The sequence below is a fragment of the Notothenia rossii genome (genome assembly GCF_949606895.1).
Source record: "Notothenia rossii genome assembly, chromosome: 2".
NCBI lineage: Eukaryota > Metazoa > Chordata > Actinopteri > Perciformes > Nototheniidae > Notothenia > Notothenia rossii.
Genome location: NC_136904.1, coordinates 93956118 through 93966572, shown reverse-complemented (window position 1 = coordinate 93966572; position 10455 = coordinate 93956118).

The following is a 10455-nucleotide window of genomic DNA, read 5'->3' as shown; positions in this document are numbered from 1 at the left end:
ATTAACTGGATCACTACCATCCTTTATTAAGGATGGTAGTGATGGGAATTATGGCTCTTTGAAGGGAGCCGCATCTTATGGCTCTGTTCCTTTCAAAGAGCCATTCAAAAGAGCCGTTTTTTTAAGGGGGCAGGGAAGAACCAGCACCTTACCGTGGTAGAGAGGTTTGTGTGCCCTGATGAACCTGGGGGCTGTGTTGTCTGGAACCTTGTGTTCCTGGTAGGGTCTACCATGGCAAATTGGTCTCAGGCAAGGGGCCAGACTAAGATTGGTTCAAAAGACCTCATGAAAGAAAAACCAAGAAGTGAGGATACCCGTTCCGGAGGAAGCCCGAGGTCCCCTTCTGGAGCAAGGCGCAGAAGGAGGACTCGTCGGTGAGCGTCTGGTGGCCGGGCTTGCCATGGAGCCCGGCCAGGCACAACACGAAAAAGCAACGTGGGCAACACCTCCGCTTCTCCGTCCGGGGGGGCCCACCACCTACGGGAAACAGCGATGGGGTCGGGTGCGCTGCCAGAAGGGTGGCAGTGAAAGCAGAGGGTCTCGACGGACTAGACCCGGGCAACAGAAGCTGGCTTTGGGGACGTGGAACGTCACCTCTCTGGGGGGGAAGGAGCCGGAGCTTGTGCGGGAGGTGGAGCGTTACCAGTTGGATCTGGTTGGGCTCACCTCTACGCACAGCGTCGGCTCTGGAACCTTACTTCTGGATAGGGGTTGGACTCTATTCTTCTCCGGAGTTGCTCAAGGTCTGAGGCGCCGGGCGGTTGTGGGGATACTCACAAGTTTCCGGTTGGGTGCTTCGTTGTTGGAGTTTACCCCAGTGGACGAGAGGGTTGCCTCCCTACGCCTGCGGGTTATGGGGGGGAAAACTCTGACTGTTATGTGTGCTTATGCACCAAACAGCAGTTCAGCGTATACAGCCTTCTTGGAGACCCTGGGAAGATTCCTGTATGGGGCTCCTGAAGGGGACTCTTTAATCTTGCTGGGAGACTTCAACGCACATGTGGGCAATGATGGAGACACTTGGAGGGGAGTGATTGGGAGGAACGGCACCCCTGATCTGAACCGGAGTGGTGGTTTGTTACTGGACTTCTGTGCTAGTCATGGATTGGCCATAACGAACACCATGTTCGAACATAAGGCTGCTCATAAGTGTACGTGGTACCAGAGCACCCTAGGCAGAAGAGTGTTTTGGACACTCGGGTAAAGAGAGGGGTGGAGTTGTCAACTGATCACCATCTGGTGGTGAGTTGGGTCGAGTGGCGGGGGAAGCCTCTGGATAGACCTGGTAAGCAAAAACGTGTAGTTCGGGTGAACTGGGAACGTCTGGAGGGAGCCCAAGTTCAGGAGGCCTTCAACTCACACCTCCGGCGGAGCTTTTCGGGCATTCCTGTGGAGGTTGGGGACATTGAAGCAGAGTGGTCGGTGTTCAAAGCCTCTATTGCCGAAGCCGGGGCGGGGAGCTGTGGTCTCAAGGTCTTGGGTTCCTCAAGGGGCGGTAACCCTCGAACCTCCTGGTGGACACCGGTGATGAGGGAATGCTCCGGTTTTGGGACAAAATTAACATGGGATCACTCCGGTCATTGTACGTACTTCGTCTCAATGGAATATTAACGGTCAGATTGAATACAAAATCTACCCAATTTCTCCGGTCAATGGCGAGAGAGTTTTGAAAGTGACAAAACACTGTTCCACACATTTAAAAACACTTAAACAATTAAACAATGTTTACCCATGCAACTTCCCTGGCTTGTAAAATGCGGTGATGCGCCCTGGAGGTATCAGACTATTTAAAACATGTATACCCAGGATTCAATCACTTTTCCTCGCTTGTAAAGTGCTGTGAAGCAGCCTGCTCTCTGGCTGCGCTCTGCCTCTATTCATGCCACTTTTCCCCAGGTTTCAGAGACCTATTGCTGGGTAGAAAAGCCATGTGCATCACCCTGGATCTCTGCATGTGTTTGCCTGTGAGTCTGAGACCCTAACAGCAGTGACTCTGCTGTTTTTACCTTCTTGTCCATTCCGTGAGTCAAATGTTAACGAAATGGACAGACTTCCGTCCACATCAGCGGGTGTTGGATTAAAACAGTTTAATGCACTTTTAACACTCATGTAACCAGGATTCCAGGTCCTTTCCTGGGTTACAAAGTGAGGTGACGCAGCCTGTCCTCTGGGTGCGCTCTGTGGGGGGGTCGCCTGCTTCTCCGGGGTGCTGCAGTCATTTTCAGGCTCCTCTCCACAGCTGTCCCCCTAAAAATGATTTTTAATCATTATTTTTACATTTAAATGATTTATTTTATCATTAATATGGTTCCCTAACATTCCTCCAGAGCGTTGTGCCAAAGCTGAAGAAAAAAGAAAAGAAATAGATCCGGGCCAAAAGATTGAAAATGAAAAAAAGTATCCGAAAATAGTGCCTCGTAATGTGGGTAGTCCCCTGTCAACTCCCCTTGCATTCCTCCATGGACACATTTGTCAGAGCAGTGTTAATTTCGTCAACGAAAAATGTTCGTCAACAACCTTTTTTACATGACTAAGACGAGACGATGACGAGCTAAAAATAGATTCTCGATAACGAAAACTTTGACGAAATGTATTTTTTGTTTTCGTTGACGAGACGGGACTAAGGTGTTAATGGTGGACTATCGGACATTTAAAATGCAGGGTATTTCCCCCCAATTGTCTGTCTTGTCCGTCAAAATGCATCTTACGTTTCTAACTTGCAATATCCTTATTTCCGCTCTCTTCACTCCAGAAGAGAGACTCCCTGTGTCTCTCTGTGTGCGGGGGGCGGGGCCTAACAGACACGCTGCAGCGGCACACAGAGATCTGCCGGAGACGGAGCATTCAGAAGTATATAAGTATATAAAAAAAAGATCTGTGAATATCTCTTTAACATTTACAACTTTCGATCCGCATTTGTGAATCCATTTTGTATTTGTCGACCAAAAATGCGCTTGCGGATCTCAAATCTCTGCTCGTGGATCTCACATTTCTGCTTGTGGATCGTATAGGAAGAGTTCCTCAAGTAAAAGTATGATCATCATAATATAGTTAAAGTAGCGACAGTAAAAGTAGTCATTGTGCAGATTGGTCCATTTCAGAATAATATATATGATATGTTTTATAATGATTGATCATGAAAGTATTCTCAAAGCTGGTAAAGGTGCAGCTAGTTTGAATGACTTTGTATACTGCAGGGTAGCTGGTGAATTTACTCCAGGTGGAACTGGAGTAGAAGTACACAGTAGCAAAACATTTAAATACTCCAGTACCTCAACATTTTACTCAAGTACAGTACAATCTTTTAACATAATTATATGTATTTAATTTATTTCACATTTAAATAAAGCAATTAATTCGGTTAACAATTTGTTAGTTTTTCCCTTTAAAAAATGACAAAAAGTCAATACAAGAATACCGTTAAAGTACCGGATCGATAAGCAGTATCGATAAGACTAGTAGTACCGTAGAAAACCTTATGGGATGGGTATCGTAGAAAACGATAGAAACTGCATGCAGTTTGCTTTTCTAACTGACAAGAAAACAGCGGAGAAGTAACGGGCAGAAACCCTCTTTTTTACGCAGCGGTCCAGACATAGACATCAAACGGCGACACAAATTCAGTTGCCAGTTACCTTGGCATTAGGGCAGGGATATCTAGATACTTTCCAAGGTTTGACATAATGAATTGTGCTACTTTTAAAGCAAGCAGCGATGTTTTCAAATCTGTAATCAAAAAGCTCCTCAAAAACGCTATCGAAGCAGCTCCTGCCGTTGCTACGTTAGTTCAAACGGTAACAACGGACTATTTTTGTTAGCGGATGTATGTCAATTTAAATCAATACAACTATTTTTTAAATCAATAAAATCTTTTTCTAAATCCACAAAAGCATTTTAATTAATATTGGGAGTCATGTCGTTACTTTGTTGAGAATGTGGCCGTGTAATAAGCGGGATAATGTGCAGCGGCTTGGTCATTATGGGGAAAAGAACACCTTCATGCCGATCTAGATCCGTCCGCTTCGTTGAAGATATCCGCGTTCTTGTGACACGTAAATACTGCGCTTCCTATGTTTTGGTGCGGACTGCGTTCACACCAGCAATGAACCGCTCCAGAGTTCGCAAGCAAGCGCTCCGAGACCACCTATTTTAGCGGACCAGAGTCCGGTTGTTTAGTTCATTTCAGAGGTCTCGGACTGTGTTCACACCGACCCAAATGAACCGCACCAAGCGGCTAAACGCACCAGGGTTCGATTCAACCGGACTATACAAGGCAGGTGTGAACGCGCCCTAAAACGTTTTGAGTTTTCGTCGACTAAAAATAGACTTAAATTGTGAAGGATAGAAATGACTAAAATGTGACTAAAACTAATAACCATTTTCGTCTAAAGACTAAGACTAAATCAAAAACAGTTGCCAAAATAAAAGTTAAAAAAGTTAACTTTTGCGAGGACCAGGAAAAACGGGTGAAAATGAAAATAAGTATCCGAAAATAGTGCCTCATAATGTGGGTAGTCCCCTGTCAACTCCCCTTGCATTCCTCCAGAGCCACATTTGTCAGATTAAACTTTTGTGAGAACCGAGCAAAAGGGATGAAAATGTAAAAATAGTGTCCGAAAATAGTGCCTCATGAGGCGGGAAGAGTCCCCTGTCAACTCCCCTTACATTCCTCCAGAGGCACATTGTCAGTCAACTTTTCTGAGAATCAGACTGGGGGGGTCTTGAGGCACAAAATAAGGCCGACCCAAAGTGCATGGTGAGCGGACACTTCACCTCCGTGTTTGCAGACAGCCGTTTTTTTTCTGAGTGCACCCAAAAACCGGGTTTCCAATTTCGTGCAGTCTGTAGTCCAAAATGTATGGATGAATATTTTTGACGGAGAAGGGGAAATGAAGCCTTGGACACTTTTCCCCTTCTCCGTTGCAACTTACAACGGAGAAGGGGAAAAAAGGGCCCGAAGCCCCAAAGGATGGAGCTTTTTCAGGCCGCTTCTCCGTTGGCACTTAGTTAATTGTTTTAAACTTCATTTTTTATTATTTTAAGATATAATTAACCGTTTTCTTCACTTTTTTCTTCTTTCCACATGTGGGTGCGCTTGGCAGGCCGCTTATGAGCACCCAAACTCAGCCTGGAACCTCCAGGATTTGTGGGCTAAGCTCCATAAACTGACAAAATCACCCAGAAATGTCACTTTCCTAGCCCAATACAAATACATTTAAATAGTAAAAGGTACAATTGTGCTCCAAATTACCCAGAGGTGGATTTCTATAGCCCCATGATAGGGATTAACCTGTTAAGCACTGAGCCTGTTTTTCAGGTTTCAGGCTCGAAAATGACATTCCCAGAACAACTGATGATATCTTCCCTTATAAAAGGGTTAAATTAATAATCTTTTTCTCAAAGTAATGATAAACCTGTGAGTTGGATGTAGAAAAGTCACAATCAATATAGATGTTTTTTATTTTAAAGAAAATTCAGATTGAACATGGTAAAAAACTGTAAATTATAGTGTCCGTCCAAACATCTTTTTTACTTATTGTGAAAACCAGTGGTGTAGTGGGCGTTGGACGCGGGTGTACGCCGTACCCCCACTTATTTGGAGCATGATCTTTTTTTAATAGTCTAATAAATGTAAAATCATTGCCAGTGTTATCAGTTGTAAGTGTGTATTTGTTGTAATAATGACAAAAACATAATACATTTCACAGTAATTATAATAAAAAATAAAAACAATTTAGTTAAAAAATGATGATTCGTCATCACGCTCATGACCCCTCGGCGTGCTGGGGATGTGTCAGTGATTTAGTGGCAGCTCTTTCCCTCAAGAACGCTAACGAAAAAGCTCTACAATGACAGGCAAACATTTTTTACTTGACTTATTTTCTAAAAAGAATATCATTCACAAAAAGAAAGAGGCTAGCAGCACCGAAGCTACAAGTGAAGCTGCTACTAACATCATCAGAAGAGCCGCCTAAAGACGTGGATAATGCTAGCACCAACGTCAACGTTAGCTATGCTAGCAACGTTCCCCTGGCTAGCTCAAGTTCACCTTTCCCAGAGGTATGGACGGAGGAGATGTGGCGGAGGAAACAAGAGGCACACCCGTGGATAGACTGCAAAGCTGGGAAACTGGGCTGCAAAGTTTGTTCATCCATCTCGGGTTTATCAGTCTTCAAAATGCAAGGTGTGTGTGTGTGTGTGTGTGTGTGTGTGTGTGTGTGTGTGTGTGTGTGTGTGTGTGTGTGTGTGTGTCTTTTTACACACACAGAATTTTTAGACATATTCTCCGCCGGTCTCGGCTAAAATCTACTCCTGTCACTCGGTTATTTTCGGAAACCACGTGATGGCACGCTGATGACGACATTTCCGCATGATTTCAAAGTAAGCGCATGATGGTTTGTTTTTATATTATAATGAACAGCGGAACGTTAGATGCATTCTTTATCACCATCATCATCATCATCATCATCATCATCATCATCATCATCATCATCATCATCATCAGAATGCATCTAACGTTCCGCTGTTCATTATAATAAAAAACAGAGCATTAAACAAAGGCTCTACAGTGGGGGGGAAACTGCCTGCTACTAAATCCTCAGATCTGTTACAGGATGTGTATTTTGTAAATTGTATAACTTTTTATTTTATTATATTTTTTAACTTAAACTTTTTTTTGCATGTAACATGAAACATTAAGCTATCTGTGGCTCTTTTCTGCTGTAACAACGTAAATTTCCTCTTTGTGGGACTAATAAAGGTTTTCTGATTCTGATCTGATTCTGAACTACGATGCTCAACAGCTCGCTTAACGAAACTTTGGCGCTGGTATCAGTTTGGTTTCCACCAATCACGGGAGTATTGTGTATAGAAAGTGTTGAGTTATATTTCTCCTGCTAACTAACATCCTTGAAGTCATCATGACAGAGGGAGGGCTGTCACTCAGGATGCCCCCCCCCCCCCCCCGCAAAGGAACATCAGGGCTAAAAGTCTGAAAGCACTTTTCAAACCTTGAAAACACCAGATGAAATTTCAAGCATTTTCAAGGATTTCCAGCACCCGTACGAAACCTTTAATATGTATATATTCAACAAAAATATTAATAATAATAAATCATGTGTCCGAAAGGGAGCAGGAGGAAGCAAATGCTTATAATTCCCACCCCTAATTTACTGCTGATCAATGAGTATCCTTTAAATCATACTTACATATTTAAATTCACACATTTACAATCATTTCTCATCTTCAATCACCTTTCTTCATTCCCATAGTTTTCCAAAAAAGTGTTTCTGTACATCCTTTCCATTCATACAGTATATATCGTACTTGATGTCTGCAAACCTTTTTTACACATATTGGTGCAAATTGTTGCATAAACAACAAATATCAACAAAAGAGGCAAAGTCAAAACAAAGTTCATTTAAATTATTTATTTAGGTGCAAAACGCTTGAAGGTGTCATTCAAACCTAACAGTCCGCTTCTCTGGTGCGCACCAAACCACAGTTTGTTAGTTTCATTTTTCAGAAGGTTCGGTTTGCATTCAAACGGGCAAAACTCAAACGGACTATACAGGGCCATCAGTCGCTTAACAAGGTTGTGATTGGCCCCGGTGCAAATATTGTTTTTGGGCCCCTCCCCCCCATCGCCCCAAACACAAGCGCATGCTGATGCGCTCACACACGCACGGACAGACACAACCACTCAGAAGCGCCACATGTATAGGCTATCAACAACAGCCTGCCACAACAGTGCCCTGGCCTCAGACCACCACAGCCTGACGGCACAGCAAACTCAGAAGAGGATTAAACCTGTTTCCTTGATGTTTATCTCTGGGGGATGGGCCAGTAGGCCTACATAGACAGGTTGCTATAATATAGCTTTTGATCTTGGCGTCGGGGGTCTCAATGGCGCCATAGAGTCCCCTATTGGTTGGGGCCCTTGGGGGAACTGTTGGACCACCGCCGGGCACAGCAAATCCAGCCTCTCCTCCTGTCTGGCAGAAGAAGAAGGTTCACATGTGGAGCTAGATGGCAATGATGGTGGTGAGGCAGGTGAGCTATCGTTAGCGCTCGATTTCGAGGACGATGTATGACAAAGAAAACGGTCTGATTTTGTCAGTCTAGCTGTTACATCTCCTTGTCCTCTCTTGTCCTTTCTCTTTTGAGCGCTGCTCTTGTGCTTTGGTTTGCTGCACATTATAAATGCAAGCTATTACATTTTTTATAATGCTACCGAACTTGCTGCTGCTAGCTACAGTACAATACAGGTTGATTAAACGGTTCGCTCGTCACACAAGGTATCACATGACATGAAAGGGATCAAAGTCATTGGGCAGACAAATTACAAATTAATGTAGGTTGCTTCGTTACTTTGAAGACTGCGTGAACCGGTCAATGCCATCAGGGCCCCAAAAAAAATGTATTAAAAAAGAATATTTAAAACAAAATGTTTTGCATGGCCCCCTTGCCGGCTCTGGGCCCCGGTGTGTTGCACCGGCTGCACCGTCAATAGTTACGCCACTGAGGGCCGTCCCTCCCAACAGGCTGATCATGCAGACTTTGTGGGGCCTCACCCCTCGGAGGGGGCCTCATCTTGCGGAGGGGGCCTCAACTGAGCCGAAAATGCGGCGCACCTATGCGCTTAAGGACACCGGGCTCGGTAGAATTCCAAGGATCCTGGACATTGGAACAGTCCTTCGGCGGGACTCGATGACGTAGCATCCTTGAAATAGTGGCTCTGGAGCATCCTTCCTTGACATTGAGAAACACCCTGTAAGTTTCACACTCTGTTACCTCACTGAACAGTGTGCATCTTGACCGGGTGACGACACTACCTATTGAATCAGCAATCACTGTAAGTTATATTCTTGTTTAAATAGACTTCTCTGTTTAATTTATTCTAGTCTTTATAATTGTTCTGTATTTATTGTCGCTGAAACGGCGCTTTTGAGAGATTTTAAATCTCAGATCTGCTCAACTGAACCTGTTACACAGGTCTCAGTGGGTCATGCGTCTCAACCCTGTATTACAATAGACAGGAAGACTCTGCTGTCGCCCATCAGCTGAAGAGAGTTAACTAATTAGAGGGGCGTGGCCCCACAGCTGTGAGAACTCAGCAATCAGGTGTCCATTTTAGGTGGCTCTTTCCTGGAGCATCAGACAGACAAAGACTGACAAAGACATTGTAGTCACGAGGGAGGCAAACCCTACTTTGATTGAGCTAAGTATCTCTAGTATTTTCCTTTGGTTTTTTAGCCCCTCATGCAATAATCATGTGTCTTCTCGCAATTATCACTGGCCCCGTGTATCTCCTAATCGATATAACCGGCATGCTCTCGTCTATCCCACATGCTCCACTGAGATCTAACATCTTGTTTCAGGTGGCCTGTGGAACTGCCAGTCAGCTGTTCCTAAGGCTGACTTCATCTCTGGCTACGATTCCTTGCAGTTTCTGGATTTCCTTGCTCTCACTGAGACTTGGATTACTCCATCCAACACATCCACCCCAGCAGCTCTCTCCACAGCATATTCCTTCTCCCATACACCCAGATCCACTGGCAGAGGAGGTGGCACTGGTCTCCTGCTCTCTCCCAAATGGAGCTTTTCCCTCTTCACCTCATACCTCAAAGACCGTACCTACAGGGTTACTTGGAGAGGGTCCGAGTCCGGCCCTTGTCAATTAACTACAGGGGTCCCTCAGGGCTCTGTTCTTGGTCCCCTCCTTTTCTCCTTGTACACAAACTCGCTCTGATCAGTCATTTTTCATACCACTGCTACGCTGACGACACCCAACGAATTCTGTCCTTTCCCGGCTCAGAGACCCAGGTCGTCGCACGCATCTCTGCTTGTCTATCTGACATCTCTCAGTGGATGTCTGCTCATCACCTCAAGCTCAACCTTGACAAGACTGAACTGCTTTTCCTTCCGGGAAAAGATTGTCCCACTCTTGACCTAACAATCAACATCGGCACCTCTGTTGTTTCCCCGACTCAGACTGCAAGGAATCTGGGTGTGACCCTAGATAACAAACTGTCCTTCACTGCAAACATCGCTGCTACAACCCGCTGCTGCAGATACACTCTTTACAACATCAGGAGGATACGTCCCCAGCTGACCCAGAAAGAGACGCAGGTTCTGGTCCAGGCTCTCGTCATCTCACGCCTAGACTACTGCAACTCCCTCCTGGCTGGTCTACCTGCATGTGCCATCCGACCTCTGCAGCTCATCCAGAATGCAGCGGCTCGTCTGGTCTTCAACCTTCCTAAATGTTCCCACACCACACCGCTCCTCCGCTCCCTTCACTGGCTTCCAGTAACTGCTGGAATCCACTTGAAGACACTGGTACTTGCGTACCATGCTGCGAATGGATCTGGCCCTTCCTACATCCAGGACATGGTTAAACCGTACACCCCAGCACGTGCACTCCGCTCTGCATCAGCCAAACAGCTCGCTGCA